The 20,233-nt window shown below is 37.5% G+C and overlaps 1 protein-coding gene across 1 annotated transcript in view; it reads left to right on the forward strand.

Moving 5' to 3' along the window:
* Positions 1-2,083: 2,083 nt before the first annotated feature.
* The window catches only part of FTCDNL1 (formiminotransferase cyclodeaminase N-terminal like), a 70,766-nt gene continuing 52,616 nt past the window's right edge, over positions 2,084-20,233 (forward strand). The window contains exon 1 of the mRNA XM_036023128.1: positions 2,084-2,181. The gene's annotated coding sequence lies outside the window, so the exon portion shown is untranslated. The remainder of the gene's footprint in view (positions 2,182-20,233) is intronic.

The raw sequence follows: 20,233 nt of genomic DNA on the forward strand, positions 1-20,233 counted from the left end.
GCTCCACCTAAGCCTGAAACAATGACAGGGTGGTGCCGCCCTGTGGTGGAAAGGGCGGATTCCCCAGGTGATCAGGCCTAAGAAAGAACATGTAAATTCCTGTGAAACCTTCTTTGTTTAGAATGCTCTCAGTTGAATGAGAAGGGTCCAAGGAGGAAGTTAGTTTGTTCCTTAAAGTCTTACAGCTCTTTGACCCTGACTCAAAATAGATCCTCAGAGTTCCTTGTCACCTAGCGTTTGATCCTTACTTCCTCGCAATGAGTAATGTGCTTTACCTGAATTCTTACGCAAAATGAACCCAATAAAAGCCAGTCTGGATGGTAAATCAGTGTGTTCCCCACTAGAGGGGGTGGCTGTTCTGTCCCTACTTCTCCACAGAAACCGGTCTGTCTCTGTGCATGTTTTTTCTTGGGTTTCGACGAGCCATCCGCAGCGTTCCATGATCCCTGCTGGCCGGTGACCCATGCATCATTCCCCCATTTGAAAACTCACTACAAAGCTACGGTAATTGAGACAGTATTATATTGGCATAAGAGTGGATGTATAGACCATTGAAAAATAATTGAAGTTAATAAATAAATCTTAAATTTGTGATCATTTCATTTTCAACCAAGATGCCAAGATAATTTAATGGAAAAAGAAGTCTTTCAACCAGTAGTTCTGGGGCAATTGGGTTGCCACATACAAAGGAATAAAGTTGGACCCCTTCCTTACACCATACATAAAAACTAACTTAAAATGGACCATAGACCTAAATGTATGAGCTAAAACTATACAACTTTTAAAACAAAAAAATAGGAATAAATCTTCATGGCCTGCATTAGTGAAAGCTTTCTTATATATGCATCAAAAACATGAGTCAAAAGAAAAAAATAGACAAACTGGGCTTTATTTAAATGAAACCATATAGTGGGTTGAAGAACATAAATGGAAAGTAAAAAAACAACCCACAGAATGGGAGAAAATACTTGGAAATCATGTATCTGACATGGGACTTGCCTCCAAAATATATGCATATTACCATTCAATAGTAAAAGGACAAATAACCCAATTTTTTAAATGGGCGAAGGATCTGAATAGATATTTGACAGAAGATATACAAGTGAACCACAAGGACATGAAAGATATTCAACATCATTAGCCACTAGGGAAATGCAGTTCAAAACCACAAGCAATACCCCTTCACACCTACTCAGATGGCTGTAATACAAAAATACAGAATATAACTAGCATTGGTGATGACGTGGACAAATTGGAACCCTCATGCATTGCCAGTAGAAATGACGCAGCTGCCTCAGTTTTAACAATTTTTCAAAATGTTAGACATAGATTTTTCATATGTCCTAGATATTCCACTCCTACGTATATATCCATACAGCAACTTGCTTACAAATGTTCACATTAGCACTATTCACAATAGTCCAAAAGTGGAAACACTGAAATGTCCATTAACTCATGAATGAATAAATAAAATGTGGTATGCTTATACCATGAAATATTATTCAGTAATAAAAGAATGAACTACTAATATATACTACAACAGGGATTAATATTGAAAACATTATGGTAAGCAGAAAATGCTAGTCACAAAAGGTCTAATATTGTAAGAGTCCATTCATATAAATGGTTTCTGAAAGAAACAAAAAGTAGATTAATGGGCTCAGGAGGAAGGGAACTAATTAAAAACTAGGCACTAAATTCAGCCCACTCTCAAGGAGAGACTTAGGCTCCACTTCTTGAAGGGAGGAGTGTCAAAACTTGCAGACAGCCCTGACGGTGGGGGCTCAGCGGGTTGGGCATCGTCCGGAAAGCTGAAAGACCACGGTATGATTCTCAGTCAGGGCACACGACCCTGTGGCAGGCCAGGTCGCTGGGTGCAGGCCTTCGAGAGACAACCAACTGATGTTTCTCTCCTTCTCTATTTCCCTCCCTTTCCCTTTCTCTAATAAATAAATCAAATCTTTTAAAAAATAACTCTTGTGGACATATTTTAAAACAACCACACCCAAGTTCCCCTCCAGGCACATCAGAATTCACAGATCTTTGAACTGAAGAACAAGGGGAATAAGAGATGAAGTAGAGTTGACTAAGACATTATTTATAAAACAAATGTAAGATGATTCTGAAAGGTGGGAAAAAAGAAAGCAGACAGGGACCTTGGGACTCAAGGAACAACAGGTGATGAATATACTGGCTTTTATTTTTGTCAGTGATAGTGCAGAACTGAAGCTAAAGAATTCAGCAACTTAGAAACTCCAATAGGCACCAATAACACAAGTCTCAAGGAAAGCCTGCTATCTAGACAAAGCACCAGGAAACGGGGAAGCCTCACCAGAGAAAACTTTTAGGAGATAATGGCTTTACTTTAGTCAAATATCACAGAAAAAACTGTGGCCCCACCCAAAAAGCAAAGGCTGAGTGGAGAGCCGAGACATCCTTGCCAGGTGGTGTCAGAGATGGCCAAGCGGAGGGCATGGACTTTTATCTCCATCACCAGTAACAAGCCTTCACTTCCTCCCAGTGTCAGTGGATACAGTATGGAGAGTCAGGACTTTCACCATTGTCCAGCAATAATAAAAGTCACTCCTACCGCAGTGTCATTGCAGGCCAGGGAGACAGCCAGAACACCTTTCTCCACCTGACAGTAATGAGAAGCCTTCCACCTATTCAGTGTCAAAACAGGCTTCTGGACTTCTACTTCTCCAGCTGGAGTGGTATCAGAGAAAATGAGTTAAACCAAAGGTTAATATAAGATAGAGAGTCACATAACATAACATAATATAACATACATAACATAACATTTTTCCAGGTTTCATTGGAAAACCATTTATAGCAAAAATAAGGTAAATCTCAAAATGAATGAAAAAAAAGACAACCCATAGATACCAACAGTGAGATGTTAGAATTACCTGACAAAGATTTTAAAGCACACATGATGAAAATGCATCAACAAGCAATTATAAACTCACTTGAAACAATTTTTAAAAATAGATAGCCTCGACGAAGAAATAGAAAACCTCAACAGTGAAATAGAAGATATGAAGAAGAAACTAACTAATAAAAAAAAGTGGATAGACTGAACAGCAGAATTTTAGGGAATAGAGGAAAGAATTGGTGAAGCTGAAGATAAGTAGAAATGACCCAATCTGAATAGCAGAAAGAAAATAGACTGAAAAAAGATAAACAGAGCCTTAGGGGCTCGTGAGATGATCACAAAAGTCTAATGTGGGTCGTTAGATTTTGGGAGGAGAGTAGAAAGAGAGTAGGGCTGAAAAAAGTACATAAATAATAATGGCTGAAAAGTTCACAAATTTAACACAAAACATAACCTACAGATTTAAGAATCTGAGCAAACCCCAAAAAGATAAACCAAAAAAACTCTGCCAATACACATCATAGTTAAATGTGTGGAAACTAAAGACAAAGAAAAAATATTAAAAACATTCAGAGAAAACAACACCTTACCCACAAGGGAAAAACAATTTAAATGACAGCACCAGAGATACTTAGGGCAGTGAAATTGTTCGGTAACGGTGGATACATGCCATTATCCTTTTGACAAAATCCAAATGTAAAACACAAGAAGTGAACCCTAATATAAACTACGAACTTTGGTTAATAATAACATAACAATATTACCTTGTCAATTAGTCATAACAAATATACCAAACTAATGGAAGGTGTTAATAATAGGGAAGCTGGGTAGAGAGATAGGGGAAATATAGAAACTCTGTACTTTCCACTCAATTTTTCTGTTAACCTAAGGCTGCTCTAAAAATAAAGTTGTTAATTTAAAAATCTAGTAAACAGTCTATATATAAACAGGTAGGTCAGAGCTTAAGGGGCTAAAATGGGGATTTGATTTCTTTCTTTTGTTTTCTTTTGTTTTCACACCTCATAGGTAGGCAGGTTTTCTTTATGTTCAGGAATAATGACATTTCCCTCTCCCTCCAAAGGCCTAGATTGATATCTGAGGCTGGTGGAGGTGTGGGGAATCTGGGATTCTACGTCAACAAGGAAATTATATTGAAGCTTTGAAATACGGTGACCTATGTTATAGTATAGCAAAACAACTGGCCAAACTATTGTCTGCGGCAAGAAGATAAAAATTATTCAACTGTGGATGCATGTGCAGTTGTAGAAATAATAGAGATCCTCTGTGCCTCCCTCTGTCTGTCCCTCCTCCTGAACCCCTGGCAACCTCTGATCTTTTTACTGTCTCCATAATTTTGCCCCTTTTGGTTGGTTTTTCAGAATGACTTCTCTTGCTTAGCAATATGCTTTTAAGTTCTCTCTAGGATTTTTTTATGACACGATAGCTCATTTCATTTTATTGCTGAATATTATTCTATCATATTGCTGTACCACAATATTTTTTATCTATTCACCCATTGAGGGACATCTTGATTGCTTCTGAGTTTTAACAATTATGAATAAAGCTATCATAAACACTCATGTACAGGTTTTTGGGTGGACATAAGTTTTTGAGTCACTTGTGTAAATACCAAGCAGTGAAATTGCTGGAGTGTGTGGGAAGAGAACAGTTAGTTTTGTAAGAAACTGCCAAGCTGTCTTTGAAAGTAGATATCCCATTTTGCATTCTCCTCACCAAGGAGTGAGGGTTCTGTTTCCTCCACATCCTCACCAGCATTTTATCAGTGTTTCGGATTTAGCCATTCTAACAAATGTGGAGTGGTATCTCGTTGTTTTATTTTGTAATTCTCTGATGACATGATGTTGAATATTTTCTCATATGCATAATTATCAACTGTATATCTTTTCTGGTGAGGTATCTGCTCATACCTTTGGCCTACTTTTAAATTGGGTTGGTTGGTTTCTTATTGCTGAGTTTTAAGTATTCTGTATAGATTTTGGATACCAGCCCTTTACCAGATATATGTTTTGCAAAATTTTCTCTTAGTAGGTTGTATTTTTATTCCTTTGACAGTGTCTTTCACAAAGCAGAAGCTTTTAATTTTAATGAAGTCCAACTTATTAATTTTTCTTTTATGGGTTATGCATTGGGTATTGTATTTATTTGTCATTGCCAAACTCAAAGTCACCTAGATTTCCTCATATGCTAACCTCTAGGAGTGTTACAGTTTTACATTTCATATATTTATGCTTATGATAGATTTTGAGTTAATTTTTGTATAGGGTATAAGATTATATGTCTAGATTAATGTTTTTGCATATGGATGTACAGTTGTTCCAGTTCCATTTGTTGAAACGACTAAGATCATTTGACTATATTAGTATAGTTCTATATTTGAGCTCTCTACAGTTCCATTGATTTTGTCAGTAGCCTTTTAATAATTTTCCTTATTTGCTTATGCTGATTTGAGTTGAATTTTTATCGGCTGCAGCTGAAATATCACTGATTAATTCAAGCACTTGGTACATGCCAAGCGCTGTGCTAATCTCTTTACATAAATTCAATCACAACAATCTTTTGAAATAAATGAGGAAGCTTGGGTTTTTGAGTTGAACTAATGTGTCCAAGATCATACCCCTAATAAGCAACCCAGATCTGTCTGCCCATCTATACTACACTTCCTGTCAAATATGACCTGTTCTTCCTTACTCGAATCATTATAGTTGCTCTCATAGTCTGTCTCCTGCTAATTACTGCCTCTAATTACACTACAGTTGCTTTCTAAGTGAAATACTGACTCCTTAGCCAGCACTGAGAGCCTAACCTCTCCAGCTTTCTTCAGTACTCTTACATGCTCAATGTTATTACTCCACGATCTGCTATTACTCCTGCCGTTTTACCTCACCAGTTTGTGACCTACCCCATTCCTTACACGGGCTGCATCCCCAGTATTGAATTTTTTTTGCCAAAGTCCATCTCAAATGCCATATTCTCTCTTGACTCTTCTCAATTTTGTACCCCCACCTCACCCTGAAACTGGAATCTTTATCTTTTTTTAAAGATTTTATTTATTTATTTTTAGAGAGGGAAGGGAGGGAGATAGAGAGAGAGAGAGACAGACAGACAGACAGACATCAATGTGCGGTTGCTGGGGGCTCTGGCCTGCAACCCAGGAACGTACCCTGGCTGGGAATCGAACCTGGGACACTTTGGTTCCCAGCCCGCGCTCAATCCACTGAGCTACGCCAGCCAGGGCGAGATCTTTATCTTAAAATAACCAAGCATTTCATTTAAACCTCACTTGTGCGACATCTTATGCTTTGGTTTTCAGTTCCATGAATTTGACTTGTTGTTCTACTAGACTGTCACCTCCTTGACATCTTGTGTACTGTGTAGACCCTGGCATTCATTTAAAAATTTATATTGAGTGTGTAATATCTGCATCAAAAACAGCACTAAATGCTGGGGTGGCAAAGATAAAAGACATAGCCACTACCTTAAAAAAAAACAGTTTATAGTCTAGTAGGAGAAGCCAGACCCAAATTCAATTACTTTTATATAATTTAAGCCCTAACATGAAAATAAACCTTCCAGTATTATTGGACAGAGCACAGTGCATGGAGTACTCAATGTACTTTGAGTGTGGGAAAGAGAGAAGACTTGTCAGAGGACAACACACAGGAGTAACGTCTGCTGAATTAACAATATATGCGAAAGCAGGAAGGCCTAAAAGAGCATCACATGTTTCGAGGGGAAGTAGTTCAGGTTAGCTATATTATAGTACTGGAGTTAAAGAACAGTAAAGGATGAAAAGGTAGGGAAGGGGCATATATTAAAGAAGTTTTTGAATCTTGCAGAGGAGTTTTCATTGTTATCATCCTGTGGACATTAAAGTCAATGCAAGTATTTAAACAAGGAAATTTTATGCTTTCACTCATGCTCATATGGGTGTCTCCAACCAGTTATATGGATAACAGATTGGAATTAGCTGAGACTAATGACAGGAAGGAAGACCAGCTAGCATGATGTCACAGTGATCTAGGTTAAATAGTACTAGTATCTGAATAACCAAGGAGAAAAGAGGACATATTTGAGAGGTACTTAGGAGATAGAATTTGTAGGACTTGTAAACGGGGTGAAGTAATTCTTTAAGATCTCATATTCTGTACATCTGGGGATCCATCTGAAGAGTAACTTCCTCATGCCAATTTAAATACCTTTTCCTCTCCCCCATATAAATTATTGGGATCCACCCCCTTCCTCCTCATCACTAACAGCCACCGTGCCCAGACAGTCTTCACTACCAAAGACACTCTCCGAGGAGGCGGTACCTGACTACCAGAGACTCTGCCACCACTAGGAGATAGAAGAGCCCCGCTCACACTGCCAACCTTGGAAGAGGTTTACTTCTAAAATGAAAATCAGAAATCATTTTTTTCTTAGATATAATGCTAAAAGGTAGGGACCTAAGTGCATCATGTGTTATATGGACCCCTTGTATGACCTATCCTAGGCCATAAAACTGTATATGGCACTTTGATTACAAGTACTAAACAAGCTTCTGTTAAAAAAAACTTGAAAACAAAGTCGATGGCTTCATATATATACTTGTATAATGAGGAGTGGGGACACCTCAGGGAGAAGGAATACTTTATTGCCGACATTCTTTAGAATTGCTATCACATGATGGCAATAAGAACAGAAATAATAAGGTAGACCAAATTTTAGTCTGTTTTATGATTGCCTTTAAATTTTCTCCTAGCTAATACACCCCTTGTTGCCTGCTGCCACAGCTGGTGCTTCTACTTTCCCCTCCAACCCACTGCTTGGTACACCACTGCTCATATACAAATTAGAGCTCAGAAAATGGAAATTCAGATTTACCTTATGAGACAAGGAAGAATTCCGAAGGAAAAAATCTGGGTGTGAATCCATGTTCTCCATCTTACCAACCAAATGACCTGGGGCTACTAACAACTTCTTTGAACCTCGGTTTTCCTACCACTAAAATAGGGTTAAAATATCTAGTTTGTTGCATACTAAATAATGTAATACAATACTAATTTTGTCTGTTGGAAACATTTTCATATTTTCTCTCTACCCAGGATGTTTTGACCATGCTTGCTATGTCCAGTTTTACTGTAAGTGCTGCTTCCCAAGGTAAACTCTGAAAAGTAAACTCCAGACTCTCGAAGTGAGGATGCAGACATGTGGCCGGGGCTTCCACATTCAGCACACCTATGTAAAGTTTCAATTTGGAAGTTAGTAGCTTGAGGAAGGAAAGCTTCTGCTTTGAAACCAGTTTGTCCATAAAGGCATCTGATGTCTCAGGGTGGCAGTGAAAGGTTACACTCCTAGTGTAGACTTGGCCTTGCTGGGCAGGGGCAGTGGCTGCGGTTGCTTGCAGTGTTGTTGGGACTGGTCAGCAGTGGCCCTGGCTTTCACATCAGGCCAGTTCTATGGGGTAGCTGTAAGCCCTGTTCCTGGAAGCTTAGGTCCATACCTGTTCCTCCAGCCTCTGAGTTCTTTCTTCTGTTAAATTTTCCTGCTCAATCTGCCAGAATCAGGTTGTATTACTTGCAACTTTGAGCCCTGACTGATGTGTTTCTTCATTGGCCTATAAGTAATAGGCCAAGAGGAATGTTAAGGAAGAGGCAGTAATAATGTAATAATTCTGGAAAGCAAATCCTAGAAAACTTTATTGAGCTATAATTGAGTAGAATTTGAGGATTACAGCTTTTCTGAGGAAATTATACATAGTATTGGAATACTTTTGCCAAGTCTCTCTTTCTCTATTGCTATTGGGAATACTTGAGTGAACTTGGACTTTCATGTTCCCCAAAGGAAATCATTTCCGAACCAGTTTATAAAAAAGAAAATTAATCCCTAGATATTGATTCTGCCGAGTGGTCTCAAGCAAGTTTATCAGTTCAAATCAAAGCCAGAATCAAACTAAATCAGGCATTATAAGGCATATTAAATTTCTGGAGCTCAGCTCAGTTCCCTTAGTCTCTGAGCTGCAGGAACAGAGCGGCAGCTCTCACTCATTGCAGTGGGGAAACAACAAAGCCGGAGTAAAACTGCTGTTGCAAAATGAAGCACATTGCCACATCTCCAGCGCATGCATTGTAGTTCACGCATCTCCCAGGAGCCAGGAAAACATAGCGAAGTCTTTAAAAGTGAATCCAGATGTCAGCTATCACCATAGAAGTGCTTTAATTATCAAAAAACAAAGGAATAACTCCTTAGGTACATTCAAAGCAGGTGTTCCTTCACAGAAAGCAGAAGAGCTGAAGAAACAGCTGTCTGTGCATTAAGTCTGCTCGAAGACAAGGGAACAAAACTACAAGCTAAATAACAGAGACTACCCAGAGGGAGCACGGGCAAATCACAATTATTAGAATTATGCAAGTGTTAAGCTATACAGGATAATGACTGATTAATATTAATTGCTCCATTTCACAGATGGGAAAACTGAGTGCTTTGTATGACAGCCATTTCTAATTCAAAGCTTGTCTTTGACAAGTTCACTACATAATAATTTATTTTGCAAGGTCTTTTAAGTACGCCGTATAGCATGGCGTGGTTTTTTAGAAAATGTTGATATATTTTAACAGAAATAATTCATCTTTATTTTAGGAGAATTAGAAAATAAAGATGAGCAAAAAAAGAAAACATTAAACCATCTCTAATAACTACTAAATTTTTATATAAGGGGATTTAAAAACCGAGGTTATGGTGGGGCTTCAGGGCATCTGTGAACATCTGAAACTAAGGAAAAAATGACTGTGCATGTTTCTGGAGTGAGGGTCTAAATACTTTTCATCAAGTTCTCAAAGTGTCTATTATTCAAAAATTAAGAACTATTTCTATCCTTCTGGCCTTTACATACATGGTTGAAAGAACTAAGACACCACCTACAAGTTACAGCCTGAGAAGGAAGGAGGCTTTAGTCCAAAATGTCAATTGGGCCAAAACAAGTAGCAATTTCTAAAATGTGGCATGTCTTTTGTGTAGTGGCCTTGTGAAATTATGGTATATTAGGAAAATAATTTTTTTCTCAAGGGTTTTAGTTTTGTTTTTGTTTTTTACATGTCTTTCATGTGCCATCTGATACCTGCTAGACAAGTAGAAGAATAACAAGATGCTTTTGCCACTCGCATTAGTAGTAAGATCTGGCAGAAATGATAAAATATCTACAAGAAACAGCTGAGTCAAGGTAGTGACACAGTGGATGGATAATTAAAACCTGAATAGGCTTGATAGCAGAGGGAAAATGCCAGTGAAAAAGAGAGTGAGGAGATAAATACGGAAATTGATAGAGACCCTTGGATGCATGAAAGAGCTGGGAGTAAGGGCTTTGTGACGGAACATGAAAGGAAATTGGGGCCCCATCTTCCTTTGATGTTAATGAGACAGGAAACAGGAAAAATATTGAGATCCCTTTGGTAAAAAACTCATTAGATGGATGGGTTATTTGATGCGTTATATCATCCATTCAACAAACTCTTAGTAAGAACCTACTACATATGAAACATTATGGATAGAAGCATGTATAAGTCATCACTATTGGCCCAAGGAATTTGCAGCATATCTGGGGAGATATCAGTTTGGCAAAGTAGTGGAGTCACAAATGAGGAATAATAATGTTTGTAAGATCAAAGAAGGGGTAGTCGAGAAAGGCATTAAAGAATGGTACTCAAAATGGGTCTTGAAATATGAGTAAGATTTGCTGTTATTTGGCAAACAGAGAAAGGACCATGCAGAAGAGAACAAGTATAAAGACACAGGATGAGAAAGCATGGTGTGGATAGAAAATTTGATGTAAATTGACATGGTGGGAAAACAAAGGACTCAGTGGGTATGGGTATGGCTAGTAATAAGCTTGGTTTCTGCAAAAGCCCAGGGAAAAGAAAATGAGATCCTCAACTAAGGACTTCAGTGACAGTGGGGAGAGGGAAGAGAAGAATAACTGGAGGAATATTTAGAAAGTAAGAGTCTCAGGGTTTAGTACCTCTTGGGAAACCAAGTGAACACTTGCCTCAAAGCTTTATTATCACAAACTAAGACACTGATGCTTTAAAGTTAGAGTCAAAGTCCCAACTCTCCTTTAAGGAAGCATAGGAAATAGTTCCATTATGTTTCACTTCTCTGTTTACCTCTGTTTATCTCTATTTGGGCCAAGCTTCCCTGACATGCCCATCCTCTGATTGCTCTAATTACTACTTCCAGGGCCCTGGTGTTGCAAAACTCAGGGATATTATTCACATTCTTTGTGAATGGTACCTAGGGTACAAGGTGAATGATAATGCCCTGCTGATCACTTCCTTAACTCCCAAATTCTTTCATTGTGACTTCCCAAGTGCCCCCAGAATGTCTTGCTGTGTGATCAGCAACCTGCCCTACAGCCTCAACCTCTCATCTAAGGGTTTGTGACATTAACTGAAAGCTGTCTCAGCTCCCATGTCCTTCTCTGACATGGGAGGGAAGCATGCATATGGACGTAGATGAGTTTGCAAGACAGCTGGAGAGGAAATTGGGAGTTCTTTGAGAAGGAAATGAGGCCATCAGTTGCAAACGTGAGAGTAGAGACCTTGAGGATAATAGAAGTATATTAATAAGTACTTGGAATGGTAGGTGGATAAGAATGGGAGTTTTCACCAAAGGATGGTAAGAGGATTGGCAAATAGTATTAAAGCTCCAGCTGAGCCTGGTGTGAATCTTTGCCCCAAAACTCAGGTCTGGAGAAAATACTACACTATTTTTAAAGCTATTCTAAATTTAATTCTGAGCCTTATGTTAATAGAGCTGGAGAGTAATTTATTATGGGAGCTCCCTAACCTCCTCCTCTCTGAATTGTATGGCCACTACTACAGAGGCCTCTCAAGACACCTGGATTGTTATTGGCTCATTCTGCTTACTACTAAAGCAACCACTGCCCCAGCCCACAACCAGCCCTTTGCATCCAGTGACTCTGCTGCCTGCTTGGGGAATAGGAATGTTTCACTAGTTAGTAGCTCCTGTGCCTTCCATCCAGTCTACTCACATCCCCTCTGTATCTTACATACCTGATGCTGACACTCTAGGATCTGGCAACCTCTAACCTTTTCCAATAAAGGGTGTAATATAATGGTTGTGCAATTATGACTGGGGAGGAAGATAAAAATACTTTAAATAAAGTGCTACAAGCCAGATTGGGGGTAGTGGTGGAAAATTAAATTAAATTAAATTAATGGGTCATTTACTCAGAGAAGAGCTTCAACCTGGGTGGGAAGTTCAGAATCTGATTTCCCCAAGCCAGATGATTAAATTTTGAAAACGTTTACAGTGAAAATTTGGAAAATGTGAAACTTGAAAGATGCCTAGGAACATAAAATTGGGAAACTAAATTCTAGAGGATCCACATGAATAGACTTGTCAGTTGACCCAGCAAACAGAACTCAACTGTGGTGGATTAAAGATGAATGCAAATTCTTTGATACTCCTCTCATTGAAAAGTAGAGTCTAATTCTTCACTTCTTGAATCTAGACTGCACTTAGTGATTTGCTTGATTAATGGAATATGATGGAAGTGATACTCTGGAACCTTTGGGGTTACGTCGTAAAAAGCCTAGGGGCTTGGCCTCTTGAAACACTCTTTTTGGAGCCCTGAGCAGCCATGTAAGAAATCTGGTTACTCTGCAGGACTACGTGGAGAGGCGCCCACCTCAGCCCAGCCTTCTAGACATCCACATCAAGACACAGATGAATGAATTACACTGTCTTTGACCCTGTAGTCCAGCTCAGCCATCAGCTGAATACCACCAAATGGCTGCCTAGTTAAAGCCATATGGAGCAGGAAAATGTGCTAGCTATGAATTTATGACTTGTAAAAATCATCAGATATAGTAAAATTATAGTTGTTCTAAGCCACCAAGTTTTGGAAGAATTTTAATGTAGCAATAGATAACCTGAACATCAACAGGGCAAGCAGGAGTCCTACTAAGGACTCCATAACTTTGGGGGAGTGATCCCAAAGTAACGTTGACTGTGGTCTCAAATGCCCAGCAATGACCCAAACAGCAGTTTGGAGCCTCTGGTGTAGGCTGCCTGTGACTGTAAGAATATGCCCTCAAGTTAGGTAAGTCAATTGTAATGATGAACTGAATCAAACTCATAACAATAATGAGTTAGGAATAAACCCTGTAATAACTGCTGTTGTGTTAGTTATTTTAAGTATTTGAGAATATAGAGAATTTGGTAGATTAGCATCTGATTTAAATCAGAAAAGTTAAGATAATTTGGTGTTAGACTTAAGGTTTTAATTTGAAATGTATAAAAGAACCAGTAAATTTGTAAATAGTGCTTGAATGTTTAAGAGAGCCCTGATTTAACACATGGATGAGTTTGACTCATTAGACTTAGAGTTATGATGCTTAGATTTTGCTTATTGAATTATTAATCTGCCTTGTTACTTGTGTAAAGTGCCTCAGATAATTAGGTATCTTAAATAGTTTGAAATATTAGTTTAAATGGCTTAATTTTTTTGTTAATAGGGAGGTTAGCTTTGTAAGGAATTTTAATCTCTTGAACTTGTGAATTAATTGAACATGCATCAAAGAATAAATGAAAATGATTTATAAAGGATTTTTTATTCCCAAACACATTGGTGATGTTGAAAAAGTCTGACTACACCAAGCGCGGTGGAGGAGGAAGACCACTTGTTTGAGGGGATCTAAAGTGATGGGCCCTCTGGAACACCATTTGGCATCACTTACAACCCAGTGATTCAACTCCTATGTGGTTTTATCTCCTAGGCACTTTGTCCTAGAGCTACTCTTGTGTGGACACACTGAGAGATGCACTCAGGAATGTTCACAGCAGCCTTGTTCATAATAGTAAAAGAAAAGAAACAGAAAACAGAAAACAACCCAATGTCCACCAACAGAATGCCAGATATATAAATGATTGTTTATTCAAATTATAAAGTATTACCCTGCAGGGAAAAAAATGAGTGAACTATAACCAGATAGACTAGCTTAGGTGAACCTCAGAAAAGAATGTTGAGTAAAAAAGCGAATTGCAGACAAGCAAATATGATATATGTTCGAAGACATATAAAACTAAACAATATAACTCAGGAAGATACACATTCATTTATAGATAAAACTATGATGGGAAACAAGTGAACTGTAAATGCAATGACAGATAGTTATTCCTGGAAGAGGTGGTGGGAAAGAAGATGTGATCAGGTAGAGGTGTGAAGGCCTTGAAAGGTAATACCTATATATATATATATATATATATATATGTGTGTGTGTGTGTGTGTGTGTATAATTATATATATATTTACTGATTTGAGAGAGAGAGAGAGAGAGCAGTAGAGAGAAAGAGAGGGAGAAACATTAATTTGTTTTTCTACATATTTATGCATTCATTGGTTGATTCTTGTATGTGCCCTGACTGGGGATTGAACCCTCAACCTTGGCTATCAGAAGGATGCTCTAATCAACTGAACTACCTGGCCAGAGCTTATGTTTGTTTTCTTAAGCTGGGTGGTCACTACATAAATGTTTATTTTATTATTCTTTGAATTATACATGTTGTATATGTGTATAATATACATGTACATATACATACATTCTTTTGTAAGCATGCAATATTTCATAATTTTAAAAGCCCACAGTAAAATAAAGTACAGTACATTTATTAGATTTCCAAGTTGTGTTTCATAGCTGAAGAAAAACCAATTTCACAAATACAACTTGAATAAATGTATGTTATTAAAAGTTGTTAAGTACCTCTGTGCTTTTCACCCTTGAAAGCCCTTTAGAACATTTTAAAACTCAGCCGGCACAGTTGATGCCTCTCTCTCTCTCTCTTCCCCCCGCCTCCGTCTCTCTCTCTTTTTAAGATTGTATTTATTTACTTTTAGAAAGAAGGAAAGGGAGAGAGAAAGAGAGGGAGACAGAGAATATCAGTCAGTTGCTTGTTGTATGTGACCCAATGGAACCCACACCCCAGGAAAGGCCCCTAACAGGGAACCAAACTTGCGCTTTGCAGGACAACACCAACCAACTGAGCCACTGCCCTTTCTGGCTGCCCTCTCTTCCCTTCTAGTGAGGTCCTTATCTTAATATCTTTGGAGAATTTTGGCTTTTACAAAAGATAGAAATAGCTTAAGTGTATGCAACTTGTGCTTTTGAACTAAGCCAGCTACAAAACTTCTGGACAGAAGGAATCCAGAGCATGGCTCTCTTGACATAGAGGAAGAGAAAGATAGAGTGAAAAGCACAAACTAGTAACTCAAATTACCTTGCTATAGATGTTTTATTACACTTACATAATTTTTCTTTCCATATTTAATATTTTCAGGATTTCTATGACCATTTCTATGATCTTTTCCTATTAGTTTATTATAAATAACATGTTCATTTAAAAATCACAAAACATCTTTGTATCCTGTTTTAATGGCATCAATAGACAGATATTTTTCCCTTCTCACAAATATTTTTTCAAGTTTATGTTAAGTTGGCCAATTCCTGAAAGCCAGTCTTTCATCCTGCCATTTGTCAATGGGAGAGCCTTAAATCACCCCTAGTGACTCTATGGTCAAATTTCCATCATTGAAATCCTTGTGTGGGTGTTTGCTGATTTAGCAGAAAAATCTTTCACACTACAAATTGCTCTTTAGGTTCTGAGTTCTGTGCTCTTCCCTTCAGAAATTCTGCTTAGTTTTTTTTCCCTCAGCAGAATTTTCTTTTCTTATGAATCTTAAGGGAGTTACGCAAAATATGCCTTCCCCTTTGTCAGTTTTTCCTCATCTGTGTTTTCATTCCTTTTCTCCCTGTACCTTTTGCTACTGTTCCTTTTAACTCCTTCTGCTTTCTGAGTGTGTGATTGTTCACTCCTGAATTCCCAAAATAAACATGTGAGATTTAGTATTTTGATTGCTAGTCCCATGTTCCTGGTGCATCTCGGTTTTGCTGGTCTTCAGCCCCTTTCCTTTTGTTCATATTCCACCTCCTTCCTTATGTAATTTTATGCCTTTCACTAAACATATTTTCTCTTGGTTTTATTCCCTTTTTAACTTTAACTCTCTTTTTCTTGGCCATTATTTACAAAGCTTTCACCTGGACAAAAGCAGTATATTTGATCTCTAAATTCTCATTTAGTGTTTTATGATAAAGAAGAAGTAGTTATTATCCACATTTTATAGGTATCTGAAGAAAGTGTAGAAAGGAAAATATCTTGCCTTAAACCATATGTTAAATCTGTTAGAAAAGCAAGCTAATCACAGAACACCTGCTCTCACCACCTGGTGCCCTGATCACCGGAAACAGTTTTTCTCAGAAGGGGACCTAAGGACTGTCTACTAGGGATGTCCAACCTTTTGGCGTCTCTGGACCACATTGGAAGAAGAGTTGTCTTGGGCCACACATTAAATACACAAACACTAGTTAAAATTGATGAGCAAAAAAAGGTTTTAAGTAAATTTACGACTTTGTGCTGGTCCTCATTCACAGCCATCCTGTGCTGCATGCTTCCTGCGGGTTGCGGGTTGGACACCCCTGGAAGTCATTCTTGGTGCTTCTCTGCTCCAAACCCAAGGATTCACAGATGTAGGAGAGAGTCTCCATTTTTAACAACTGCCAAGGCCATTCTTAGGCATGATAAAGTTTTTTTTTTAAAGCCACTTTTTCCTAATATAGTGAAGGAACTAATCCTTTATGTGTACCACTAGTAATCAGAGAGATGCAAATTAAGATCACAATGAGATACCACCTTATATCTTTCAAAATGGCTACCATTAATAAATCAACAAACAATGAGAGCTGGTGAGGATGTGGAGAAAAAGGAGCCCTAGTTCATTGTTGGTGGGAATGCAGACCAGTGTAGCCACTGTGGAAAACAGTATGGAGTTTCCTAAAAATATTAAAAGTGGAACTGCCTTATGACTCAGTGATTCTAGTGCTAGGAATATATCCTAAGAACCCCAAAACACCAATTCAAAAGAACATATGCACCCCTATATTCATAGCAGTGCTATTTATAATAGTGAAGTGCTGGAAACACCTTAAGTGCTCATCAGTGGATGAATGGATAAGAAAGCTCTGGTACAGGCACACAACAGAATACTATGCAGCAATGAAAAAGAAAGAATTCTTACTTTTGCAACAGCATGAATGGAACTGGACACTATTATGCTAAGGAAAATAAGCCAGGTAGTGAAAACCAGATATCATATGATCTCACTTATAACTGTATCCTAAGGAACAAAACTAAAACAGAAACAGAGGCACAGAAACAAGGAACAGACTGACGGCTGTAAGAGGAGAGCAGGGAGGTTGGGACTGGTTGAAACAAGGTGAAGGGATTATACAAAGAGCATATATGCATCACCCATGAACATGAACAATGGTGTGGAGATAGATGATGGTAATGGGGACAGGCTGGAGGGAAGGGGGCAATGGGGGAAAAATTTGGACAACTATAATAGCATTACCAACAACAACAACAACAACAATAATAAATAGGGCTGTTTGAGGAGGGCTTGTTTTTGAGTTTTGTGAGTTCTTTATATATTTTGGATATTAACCCCTTATCAGATATATGATTTGTTATTTTCTCTCATTTAAAAGGATGCCTTTCCATTTTGTTGATTGTTTTCTTGGCTGTGAAGAAGCTTTTTAGTTAAATGTAGTCCCATTTCTTTATTTTCATTTTTGTTGCCTTTGCTTGGGGTGTCAAATTCAAAAAAATCATCGTCAAGACTGATGTTAAGGAGCTTACCGCCTATGTTTTCTTCTAGGAGTTTCATGGTTCAGGTCTTATTTTAAAGTTTTAATCCATTTTGAGTTGATTTTTGTGTTTGGTGTAAGACAGTAGTCAAGTTTTATTTTTTTGTATGTGGCTATCTAGTTTTCTGAACACATTTATTGAAGAGATTGTATATTTCCCTATTGTATATTCCTAGTTCCTTTGTCTTAAATTGATTAACCACATATACTTAGATTAATTACTGGGCTCTCTATTCTGTTCTATTTATCTATGTGTCTGCTTTTTATGCCAGTGCCATACTGTTTTGATTACTATAGTTTTATGATATAGTTTGAAATTAGGAAGCCTGATGCTCCCAGCTTCTTTCTTCTTTCTCAACATTTCTTTGGAAATGATTATATCTTTTCCTGATATTATCTTTTAACATAGATAATGTATAATCAAACATTATGTTAAAAGATAACATTATGGTAAAAGGATTGAAAATCATGAAGATGCTAACTATATAATGGAATCATGATCACATCTAGTCATAAAAATTACAGTGAGTTGTTCTGGGTAGGATGTACCTCATTTTTTTTTAACCTGGGCTATGAATTCAAACAGTTGGACTTAGAGTAGCCACCTTGAATCATGAATTAGAAACTGAATATTGAGGATGGTAAGAGCCAGATTCTGACTGTGTACCCATAATTGCCAGTCCTGACCCACTTTCTGGAAGTTATATGAGAAAAAACACCTCTTCTTTAAACACTGTTATTTATGGTTTCCTATCTCTCACAGTTGAGCCTAATTCTAATAGTAATTACTCATGTTATATAACATTTTATCATGATAAATATTAATGATTGTGAGAGTTAATAAAGCTATATTTGGTACCATTTAAAAACCTTAGTCAATAATGAGAATGTCATATTTAATGCAATTAATACATATGTTGCCATTTTATAGCTTCTAAGTTACAATTATTGAAAGGTTTTTTGTTGTTTTTCTTTGGTTGGCAATCCAACATAAAAATTGTTTGTAGCACACTTCAAATTTAAAATAAACTCAAGATGAAAATTACAGAAATAAAATAATTATTTCTGACTTCATGTAACCTTTTAAAGACAGCTTTGCTGTGTCAAAAGTAAAATTTGAGTTTTATCAGATGAGAAATACATTGAAACAACAGAGGGACTCTCTTTTCCAAAGTAGCCCACCAAGTTTATCGCTCCACTGCAACACACCAAATGTCCCATATCCGTATAAAGTACTCGAGCAGATTTCAGTTTGGAATGCAAAATTTATGTTGTAATATGGGTGAAACTGAGGCTAATGGTAGGAAATATGAACTTTGGAGAAAGTTCAAGTATCAACTAAATAAGTCAAGGAATTACAGTTTATCATTACTGTTAGTACTTAGAAAAATGTCTTCTAATGAATGAAGGTGAAAATCCTGCATTTCCTATTCTAGAAGTTGACCCACTGTACCTAGTTCTGTTACAGCAGAATTTATTCCCACAGTTTTGTTTCACCTTGTCCTTCTCAGAGGGGCAGCATCGTCCTTCTCAGAGGCAGTGTTGTAGTTTTTAATCTATTTCCACTGTGGGTTTAGGGGGTAGGGAGATAAAGTAGAGTTGGATTTGAAAACCTATAGAGAACATGAAGAATCAGAGTCTGATTTAGGAAGATTTAATGTTTTATGGCCAAGGTAACAAATTTTAAGAAATTTCTCTCTTTCTTGTTATTATTTTTGAAAGCATGATGCATTGAATATGCCCAAGCAGGAAATTGATAGAGTACTTAACTCAGGATTACATTCTCCATTTAGAATAGCTACTACTACTATTTTCCTAAATGTTTAGGTTTAAAAAAAATAACTCTTTAATTTCATGAACTTAATGTTGTAAGTTGGATTTCCTCCTTTTTTATTTAACATATATTCACTTGGGAATCTAGAGTCACTCTCCAAAGCTATTAAATGTAATGCAAACAATCCCACAAGGATTCCATCTTCAGATCTCTCCTAGAGCCTTGGTCATGTGGGTGGCTCAGTTGGTGGGAGCATTGTCCCCTTATACCAAAGGGATTTGGGTTCAATTCCTGATCAGGGCACACACATAATTTGCAGGTTCAATCCCCTGTTGGGGAGCCTATGAAAGACAACCAATCCATTTTTCTCTTTCACATTGATGTTTCTCTCCCCATTCCCAACCATTCCTCCTGCCGCACGACCCCCATCCTCCTCTCTAAAAAGCAATGAAAAAAAAAATGTCCTCAGGTAAGGATTTAAACAAAAAACCCACATCTTCCCTAAAGGACAAATTTAATGAAAGGTCAATTCTAATTTCCCTCCTATCTAATCCCTAGAGACCAACTGAACCTCTAGGGACTTGAAACTTTAACTCAGAGATTTCTCACTTGATATTTGGGCCATTTAATAGTGCTTTAAGTACTTTTTCTTACACTGCATTTCTAATCAGGGAAACAAAACAAGACGTCCTCTTAAGCTATTTTACTTTACCTTATAATGATCTCTATTTCCCTTCATGAGGCATTATGTTGATTAGTTGCTGTTTTTAAAGATAATTTTTTGCCTGGAAAATATGCAATAGA

This window comes from Phyllostomus discolor, chromosome 4 (genome assembly GCF_004126475.2).
Source record: "Phyllostomus discolor isolate MPI-MPIP mPhyDis1 chromosome 4, mPhyDis1.pri.v3, whole genome shotgun sequence".
In the NCBI taxonomy this organism is placed as follows: Eukaryota; Metazoa; Chordata; class Mammalia; order Chiroptera; family Phyllostomidae; genus Phyllostomus; species Phyllostomus discolor.